The sequence below is a fragment of the Salvelinus alpinus genome, chromosome 1 (genome assembly GCF_045679555.1).
Source record: "Salvelinus alpinus chromosome 1, SLU_Salpinus.1, whole genome shotgun sequence".
NCBI classification, from domain to species: Eukaryota; Metazoa; Chordata; class Actinopteri; order Salmoniformes; family Salmonidae; genus Salvelinus; species Salvelinus alpinus.
In genome coordinates this window covers 8,942,825-8,952,748 of record NC_092086.1, presented here as the reverse complement: position 1 = coordinate 8,952,748, position 9,924 = coordinate 8,942,825, and the positions used below count along the sequence as shown (strand labels likewise).

The window sequence follows — 9,924 nt, the reverse complement described above, 5'->3', positions numbered from 1 at the left end:
ATACTTGAAACAAGAAAAAGCATGTTAATTGTGAAAACAGTTTCGTTATTGATTTTACGTTGCCTCTGCCAGTCGCAGGTTGATGTTTGCCATGAATCTTGACCTGGAGGCAGAACTGTGTGATTTCCTCTAGATATGCCAGCTACAAAGTCAAAATTGGCTGTGGAAAATAATGTTGTTTTATGGTCTTAATTTAAGGGAAGGATGAGCAGTGTGGTTGGGGTTAAGGTTAGGATTAAAATCAGATTGTATTACTTTGTGCCTGTGCCAGCTAGTGACCACTTTGCTGAACTGCCTCCAGGGCAAGATTCATGACAATAAATGCCAACCTGCCTCCCAGTCATCCCCTCCTTATCTTTACAAGGCTGCAGAACATGCAAGCTAGTGATGTGGGGGTTCTCTCATAACCCTCAGTCCCCAGGTGGGTAGATGGCAGGTTGAATAAAGAGAAGCTAGTGATGTGGGGGTTCTCTCATAACCCTCAGTCCCCAGGTGGGTAGATGACAGGTTGAATAAAGAGAAGCTAGTGATCTGGGGGTTCTCTCATAACCCTCAGTCCCCAGGTGGGTAGATGGCAGGTTGTATGAAGCGAAAACAATAGGCTATATAACAAAATCCATAAATGTATAATTATTGTGCAATTTACACTGAGTGTACAAAACATTATGAACACCTGCTCTTTCCATGACAGACTGACCAGGTGAATCCAGGTGAAAGCTATGATACCTTATTGATGTCACTTGCAGATGAAGGGGACGGGACAGGTTAAAGAAGGATTTTAAAGCCTGGAGACAATTGAGACATGGATTGTGTATGTGTGTCATTCAGAGGGTGAATGAGCAAGACAAAAGATTTAAGTGCCTTTGAACGAGGTATGGTAGTAGGTGCCAGGCGCACCGGTTTGTGTCATGAACTGCAATGTTGCTGGGTTTTTCCCGCTCATGTTCCACCACCCAAAGGACATCCAGCCAACTTGACAACTGTGGGAAGCATTGGAGTCAACATGGGCCAGCATCCACGTGAAACGCTTTCAACACCTTGTAGAATCCATGACCCGATGAATTGAGGCGGTTCTGAGGACAAAATGGAGATATTAGGAAGGGGGAGGGGGGGAGGGGGGGCATAACTCAATGTTAGGAAGGCATTCTTAATATTTTGTCCACTCAGTGTATAACCTGTAGACTACACTGCTCAGTTAGAGTAATATCTAGTCCACTCAGTGTATAACCTGTAGACTACACTGCTCAGTTAGAGTAATATCTAGTCCACTCAGTGTATAACCTATAGACTACACTGCTCAGTTAGAGTAATATCTAGTCCACTCAGTGTATAACCTATAGACTACACTGCTCAGTTAGAGTAATATCTAGTCCACTCAGTGTCTAACCTATAGACTCCACTGCTCAGTTAGAGTAATATCTAGTCCACTCAGTGTTTAACCTGTAGACTACACTGCTCAGTTAGAGTAATATCTAGTCCACTCAGTGTATAACCTGTAGGCTACACTGCTCAGTTAGAGTAATATCTAGTCCACTCAGTGTATAACCTATAGACTACACTGCTCAGTTAGAGTAATATCTAGTCCACTCAGTGTATAACCTGTAGACTACACTGCTCAGTTAGAGTAATATCTAGTCCACTCAGTGTATAACCTGTAGACTACACTGCTCAGTTAGAGTAATATCTAGTCCACTCAGTATATAACCTGTAGACTACACTGCTCAGTTAGAGTAATATCTAGTCCACTCCCTTTAGCAGTTGTAATGTCTTCATTTGCTCCATTTCAATAGTCTTGTTGATTGATTGTTGATATCTAGTTGTACAGATCAGATGGTGTTGATGAAGCGCATCCGTCCGTGTCTGTAATGCATTGATAGTACTGTATTCATAGTAAACCATTCATAGTACTGCATTCATAGTACTGCATTCATAGTAATGTATTCATAGTAATGTATTCATAGTAATGTATTCATAGTACTGTAGTCATAGTACTGTAGTCATAGTAATGTATGCATAGTAATGTATTCATAGTAATGTATTCATAGTACTGTAGTCATAGTACTGTAGTCATAGTACTGTATTCATAGTACTGCATTCATAGTATTGCATTCATAGTAATGTATTCATAGTAATGTATTCTTAGTAATGTATTCATAGTACTGTAGTCATAGTACTGTATTCATAGTACTGCATTCATAGTACTGCATTCAGAGTAATGTATTCATAGTAATGTATTCATAGTAATGTATTCATAGTAAACCATTCATAGTACTGCACTCATAGTACTGCATTCATAGTAATGTATTCATAGTAATGTATTCATAGTAATGTATTCATAGTACTGTAGTCATAGCACTGTATTCATAGTACTGCATTCATAGTAATGTTTTCATAGTAATGTATTCATAGTAATGTATTGATAGTAATGTATTCATAGTACTGTATTCATAGTACTGCATTCATAGTACTGCATTCATAGTAATGTATTCATAGTAATGTATTCATAGTAATGTATTCATAGTACTGTATTCATAGTACTGTATTCATAGTAATGTATTCATAGTAATGTATTCATAGTAATGTATTCATAGTAAACCATGCATAGTACTGCATCCATAGTAATGTATTCATAGTACTGTATTCATAGTACCACATTCATAGTACTGCATTCATAGTACTGTATTCATAGTACTGCATTCATAGTACTGCATTCATAGTAATGTATTCATAGTAATGTATTCATAGTAATGTATTCATAGTACTGTAGTCATAGTAATGTATTCATAGTAATGTATTCATAGTAATGTATTCATAGTACTGTAGTCATAGTACTGTATTCATAGTACTGTATTCATAGTACTGCATTCATAGTATTGCATTCATAGTAATGTATTCATAGTAATGTATTCTTAGTAATGTATTCATAGTACTGTAGTCATAGTACTGTATTCATAGTACTGCATTCATAGTACTGCATTCAGAGTAATGTATTCATAGTAATGTATTCATAGTAATGTATTCATAGTAAACCATTCATAGTACTGCACTCATAGTACTGCATTCATAGTAATGTATTCATAGTAATGTATTCATAGTAATGTATTCATAGTACTGTAGTCATAGCACTGTATTCATAGTACTGCATTCATAGTAATGTTTTCATAGTAATGTATTCATAGTAATGTATTGATAGTAATGTATTCATAGTACTGTATTCATAGTACTGCATTCATAGTACTGCATTCATAGTAATGTATTCATAGTAATGTATTCATAGTAATGTATTCATAGTACTGTATTCATAGTACTGTATTCATAGTAATGTATTCATAGTAATGTATTCATAGTAATGTATTCATAGTAAACCATGCATAGTACTGCATCCATAGTAATGTATTCATAGTACTGTATTCATAGTACCACATTCATAGTACTGCATTCATAGTACTGTATTCATAGTACTGCATTCATAGTACTGCATTCATAGTAATGTATTCATAGTAATGTATTCATAGTAATGTATTCATAGTACTGCATCCATAGTAATGTATTCATAGTACTGCATTCATAGTAATGTATTCATAGTAATGTATTCATAGTACTGCATTCATAGTAATGTATTCATAGTAATGTATTCATAGTACTGCATTCATAGTAATGTATTCATAGTAATGTATTCATAGTAATGTATTCATAGTACTGCATTCATAGTACTGTATTCATAGTACTGTATTCATAGTAATGTATTCATAGTAATGTATTCATAGTAAACCATGCATAGTACTGCATCCATAGTAATGTATTCATAGTACTGTATTCATAGTACCACATTCATAGTACTGTATTCATAGTACTGCATTCATAGTACTGCATTCATAGTAATGTATTCATAGTACTGCATTCATAGTAATGTATTCATAGTAATGTATTCATAGTAATGTATTCATAGTAATGTATTCATAGTACTGTATTCATAGTACCACATTCATAGTACTGTATTCATAGTACTGTATTCATAGTAATGTATTCATAGTAATGTATTCATAGTACTGCATTCATAGTAATGTATTCATAGTAATGTATTCATAGTAATGTATTCATAGTAATGTATTCATAGTACCACATTCATAGTACCACATTCATAGTACTGTATTCATAGTAATGTATTCATAGTACTGCATTCATAGTAATGTATTCATAGTAATGTATTCATAGTAATGTATTCATAGTAATGTATTCATAGTACTGTATTCATAGTACCACATTCATAGTACTGTATTCATAGTACTGTATTCATAGTAATGTATTCATAGTAATGTATTCATAGTACTGTATTCATAGTACTGTATTCATAGACATATAGTTCATACTGGTGGTCCTACCCATCCCCCACTTCACTCCATTAACCCTACACTTGCTGCTCACATGGTGGTTTGTCTAAATGTATCTGACTTGAGGTCAGTTCTTGAGGTTAAGAAGGTAAAGATTGTGTTAGGCTGTGTCTGGAGCACGAGTGATCTCTTGGTGTAATGAATAAGGTGTTGGAATGATCGTTCCTGGACCTGGGTTTGAGTTCCGGTCGGAGCAGCAGCGGGGGATGTTTGAAATACAAAGTACATGTTTGAAATAAAAAGTACTGGAAATGTTTTTGAACATTTGAAACAGTTTTTTTTTTTTGTAGTGAATGGGGAGCCCTGAGTTTGAAATGTTTGAAAAATTTGAAAAATGTGGGAATTTTTGTAGTGAACTTATGGAGCTGCTGTGTCGTGAGCTTGTGACCCCTTGTAGTATGAACAAGTTATTTTCAGGTAGGTCTGCCTGAGTGTAAGTAATTGTTAGACTTGTCTTGTGAACACGAAAGCTCAAGAGAGATAAACCACAGAAAACTACAGAGAACATGTCTCCTGGACCAATTCTAGGTGTATTTTGTCCTTCATGTGTGGGCCACAATGACAGAACCATTGATGCCATTATTTGAGATGCACCTGATTGTTTTAATGGTGGGATTGATATGACTGAAGGACATATGGGTTACACTTTCCAACGATTCAACAGTGAAGATTTTCACACACAGCTCTCAGCAACCTTTTTCAGGCAGAAACAGGGAGTTTTTCTCCTGCGTTGCGGATGAGAGAATGGCTTAAGATAAGACTTGCTCCTTGTCAGATCTAACAGGCCCTGAGTGGAACATCCCTGCCTGGGTATTTTAAGATAAGACTTGCTCCTTGTCAGATCTAACAGGCCCTGAGTGGAACATCCCTGCCTGGGTATTTTAAGATAAGACTTGCTCCTTGTCAGATCTAACAGGCCCTGAGTGGAACATCCCTGCCTGGGTATTTTAAGATAAGACTTGCTCCTTGTCAGATCTAACAGGCCCTGAGTGGAACATCCCTGCCTGGGTATTTTAAGATAAGACTTGCTCTGTGTCAGATCTAACAGGCCCTGAGTGGAACATCCCTGCCTGGGTATTTTAAGATAAGACTTGCTCCTTGTCAGATCTAACAGGCCCTGAGTGGAACATCCCTGCCTGGGTATTTTAAGATAAGACTTGCTCCTTGTCAGATCTAACAGGCCCTGAGTGGAACATCCCTGCCTGGGTACGCACTGGAAGAGGAAGTCTGGAGGCGAGATGATTTGAAAGCCCTAAGAATCTCTTCAGTGGCATATAGGCCAGACTCCAAAGTTACACTTTTAGGTTGATATGAATTCAATAGTTCAGATGCCACCAGATCAGTTAGTTGGTCTGTATTTTCCAAAGCTACCAGATCAGTTAGTTGGTCTGTATTTTCCAAAGCTACCAGATCTGTTAGTTGGTATGTATTTTCCAAAGCTACCAGATCAGTTAGTTGGTCTGTATTTTCCAAAGCTACCAGATCTGTTAGTTGGTATGTATTTTCCAAAGCTACCAGATCTGTTAGTTGGTCTGTATTTTCCAAAGCTACCAGATCTGTTAGTTGGTCTGTATTTTCCAAAGCTACCAGATCTGTTAGTTGGTATGTATTTTCCAAAGCTACCAGATCTGTTAGTTGGTCTGTATTTTCCAAAGCTACCAGATCTGTTAGTTGGTCTGTATTTTCCAAAGCTACCAGATCTGTTAGTTGGTCTGGATTTTCCAAAGCTACCAGATCTGTTAGTTGGTCTGGATTTTCCAAAGCTACCAGATCTGTTAGTTGGTCTGGATTTTCCAAAGCTACCAGATCTGTTAGTTGGCCTGTATTTTCCAAAGCTACCAGATCTGTTAGTTGTATTTTCTGCACAGAGGTCAACTATTTTGTGCCTGTCTTTAGCTTTAGGTGGGGCGATTATCATACGTTCCTTGGCATGATGAGACAAGTGGAACAACTTTTATTTTAGGCCGGTGCTTCTATCCTTAAGACAGAACCTGGGCCTAAAGGCAAGAAGGCTGATCTATCCAGGGAAAGAAAACAAACCTGGATATCGTGCAAGAGACAATGTCTGAACCGGTCACAGCTTGCAGATGGTGATTTAGAGACTGATGGTCGTGTTGGTTGACCATAGATCCCTCCTCCGGTCTTTTTCTCTAAGAAAGGAGTAGTTCAATAAAATTGTTCAATAAAAACTTGTAACAGGTATGAATTCCATTTCGGTACTAAAGATTTTAAAAATGCAATTTACATTGAAAGAAATATCATGCTATATCTGTCTATGTACCTCAACAGGTTGGTGTGTGTGTGTGTGTGGGGGGGGGGGGGGTGTGTGTGTGTGTGTGTGTGTGTGTGTGGGGGGTGGGGGGTGGTGGGGGGGGGTGGTCTGCATGTCTGTTAAAAACAATGTTTTTTTCAACAGTAGGGGGTCATATATACATCTCCAAATAACAGTTGTTTTTCCCGAGCATCTCATTTACCTTCAAGGGCTGAAATATCCGTCTCTCTATGGCTCTGGGTGTCCCGGTGTCAGGTTACTGGGTTTACACACACAGAGAGAATCTTGAAAAGAATCAAAAGGCCTTATTTTATATGAATACAGTCTTTCCTGCAACAGAAAAATTATAAATATAAACATTTAATGGGTATTAAAGTGTAGTACTGTGTTGTTATAATATATATATGTTGTATTTAAAAAAAAAAGGTGTATAAAAACCTTCTGTCTTGGTTAAATATTGCATAGTAAAATAGTTTAAATATTATAACATGTTTAAAAGGTCTGTGCTAAAGGTTTAGAATTAAATAAAGGGTTTTAAAATTGCATCTTACCTTGAATGGAATCTCTCTCACTCTCTCTCTCTATGTATCTGTCTGTCTCAGTGTCTCAACACAGATAAAGGATTCTGGGAAAGATGGGCGTGTGTGTGTGTGTGTGTGTGTGTGTGTGTGTGTGCGTGTGTGTGTGTGTGTGTGTGTGTGTGTGTGTGTGTGTGTGCGTGCGTGTGTGCGTGTGTGTGCGCGTGTGCGCGTGTGTGTGTGTGTGTGTGTGTGTGTGTGTGTGTGTGTGTGTGTGTGTGTGTGTGTGCGTGTCTCTGCATTTGTGTTTGAAACAATGTTTTTTTCTAATCACTTCAGCAGTAGGGGGCTATATGTACTGAAGGATACCCAAACAACAGGTGTTTTTCCCCTGGGGTGGGGTTCAACCACCAGGTTTATACCCCTTACACCCCAGGAGAGCTGCTCTCCAGAGGGTGGCTGTCGCAGTCAATCAAGCCACCCTCTATTTGAAAGGGTAATTGTACTCTTTAAGATGGGCCCTTTACTTATGTGACTTAAAGAAATACATGTTTACCTCCCTTCATTATTAATGCTGTGGGCTAAATCAGGTGTTTCTTGGTGGTCTTAAACAAATCTACTGTGAAACAAAAGTGTACACTTTACACACATGGTTATGGACTTAAGAAAAGACACCAGTAACATGTCAGATATAGTTTAAATGTATTCATTTTTGAGTTTGTAATTCAGTATACCACTTTAAATCCATCACAGAAGACTGAAATGTAACAAAATGCATATTGTGTTTATTGAGCTGTACACTGAGATACTCAGTTGGTCAATATTTCCCTCCAGTGATTCCCCAACATCTTGTCAACATGGGACCCAAAATGGAGCAGATCTCTCATACCAATCTATCTTTATAGACATGTGTCCTTAACAAGGCCTAGGAGGCCCCTACAGTGTCCACAGATCTCTCATACCAATCTATCTGTATAGACATGTATCCATAACAAGGCCTAGGAGGCCCCTACAGTGTCCACAGATCTCTCCAAAACGTCTAATATTTTAAGCATCTTTATTTTCATGCATATAACTTGTCAAAAAGTATTTCTATAACCAAATTCACATTCTTTAGTGCAGACATACATTTTTTTATTATTTCAGGACTGTTTGATAGCAGGTCCCTGAATGGTCAACAACCTCTTCAAATAGAAGGATGTTTGTAGCATAAGATATCTTACCGGTCGGCCCTCTTTCACTCTCTCATCATGTCACAAGCTGACATGCTCCCAGAGGCAGGGCCATAAAAGGCCCCAGCTCACTCAACTGGCCCTCCCCTCTCCAACAGCCATCAGCCCAGAACAGCATGAAGACAGAACTCAACTGGCACTCCCCTCTCCAACAGCCATCAGCCCAGAACAGCATGAAGACAGAACTCAACTGGCCCTCCCCTCTCCAACAGCCATCAGCCCAGAACAGCATGGAGACAGAACTCAACTGGCCCTCCCCTCTCCAACAGCCATCAGCCCAGAACAGCCATCAGCCCAGAACAGCATGGAGACAGAACAGCATGGAGACAGAACTCAACTGGCCCTCCCCTCTCCAACAGCCATCAGCCCAGAACAGCCATCAGCCCAGAACAGCATGGAGACAGAACAGCATGGAGACAGAACTCAACTGGCCCTCCCCTCTCCAACAGCCATCAGCCCAGAACAGCCATCAGCCCAGAACAGCATGGAGACAGAACTCAACTGGCCCTCCCCTCTCCAACAGCCATCAGCCCAGAACAGCCATCAGCCCAGAACAGCCATCAGCCCAGAACAGCATGGAGACAGAACTCAACTGGCCCTCCCCTCTCCAACAGCCATCAGCCCAGAACAGCCATCAGCCCAGAACAGCATGGAGACAGAACAGCATGGAGACAGAACTCAACTGGCCCTCCCCTCTCCAACAGCCATCAGCCCAGAACAGCATGGAGACAGAACAGCATGAAGACAGAACAGCATGAAGACAGAACAGCATGGAGACAGAACAGCATGGAGACAGAACAGCATGGAGACAGAACAGCATGGAGACAGAACAGCATGGAGACAGAACAGCATGGAGACAGAACAGCATGGAGACAGAACAGCATGGAGACAAAACAGCATGGAGACAGAACAGCATGGAGACAGAACAGCATGACGACAGAACAGCATGAAGACAGAACAGCATGGAGACAGAACAGCATGGAGACAGAACAGCATGGAGACAGAACAGCATGAAGACAGAACAGCATGGACACAGAACAACATGGAGACAGAACAGCATGGAGACAGAACAGCATGGAGACAGAACAGCATGGAGACAGAACAGCATGACGACAAAACAGCATGAAGACAGAACAACATGGAGACAGAACAGCATGGAGACAGAACAGCATGGAGACAGAACAGCATGACGACAGAACAGCATGAAGACAGAACAGCATGGAGACAAAACAGCATGGAGACAGAACAGCATGGAGACAGAACAGCATGAAGACAGAACAGCATGGAGACAGAACAGCATGGAGACAGAACAGCATGAAGACAGAACAGCATGGAGACAGAACAGCATGGAGACAGAACAGCATGAAGACAGAACAGCATGGAGACAGAACAGCATGGAGACAGAACAGCATGAAGACAGAACAGCATGGAGACAGAACAGCATGGAGACAGAACAGCATGGAGACAGAACAGCATGGAGACAGAACAGCATGAAGACAGAACAGCATGGA

At 39.8% G+C, this 9,924-nt stretch overlaps 2 protein-coding genes and 1 long non-coding RNA gene across 4 annotated transcripts in view; 2 read left to right on the top strand and 1 right to left on the bottom strand.

The window, feature by feature from the left end:
- The window catches only part of LOC139539816 (NLR family CARD domain-containing protein 3-like), a 446,707-nt gene extending 446,685 nt beyond the window's left edge, over nt 1-22 (top strand). Inside the window, exon 11 of the mRNA XM_071343140.1 lies at nt 1-22. This exon is cut by the window's left edge and continues 4,013 nt beyond it. The gene's annotated coding sequence lies outside the window, so the exon portion shown is untranslated.
- LOC139569930 (uncharacterized) overlaps nt 1-9,924 on the top strand; it is an 823,452-nt gene that overhangs the window by 437,373 nt on the left and 376,155 nt on the right. The window lies entirely within an intron of this gene.
- Nucleotides 1-9,924, bottom strand: part of LOC139533561 (NLR family CARD domain-containing protein 3-like) — a 298,305-nt gene that overhangs the window by 183,219 nt on the left and 105,162 nt on the right. The window lies entirely within an intron of this gene.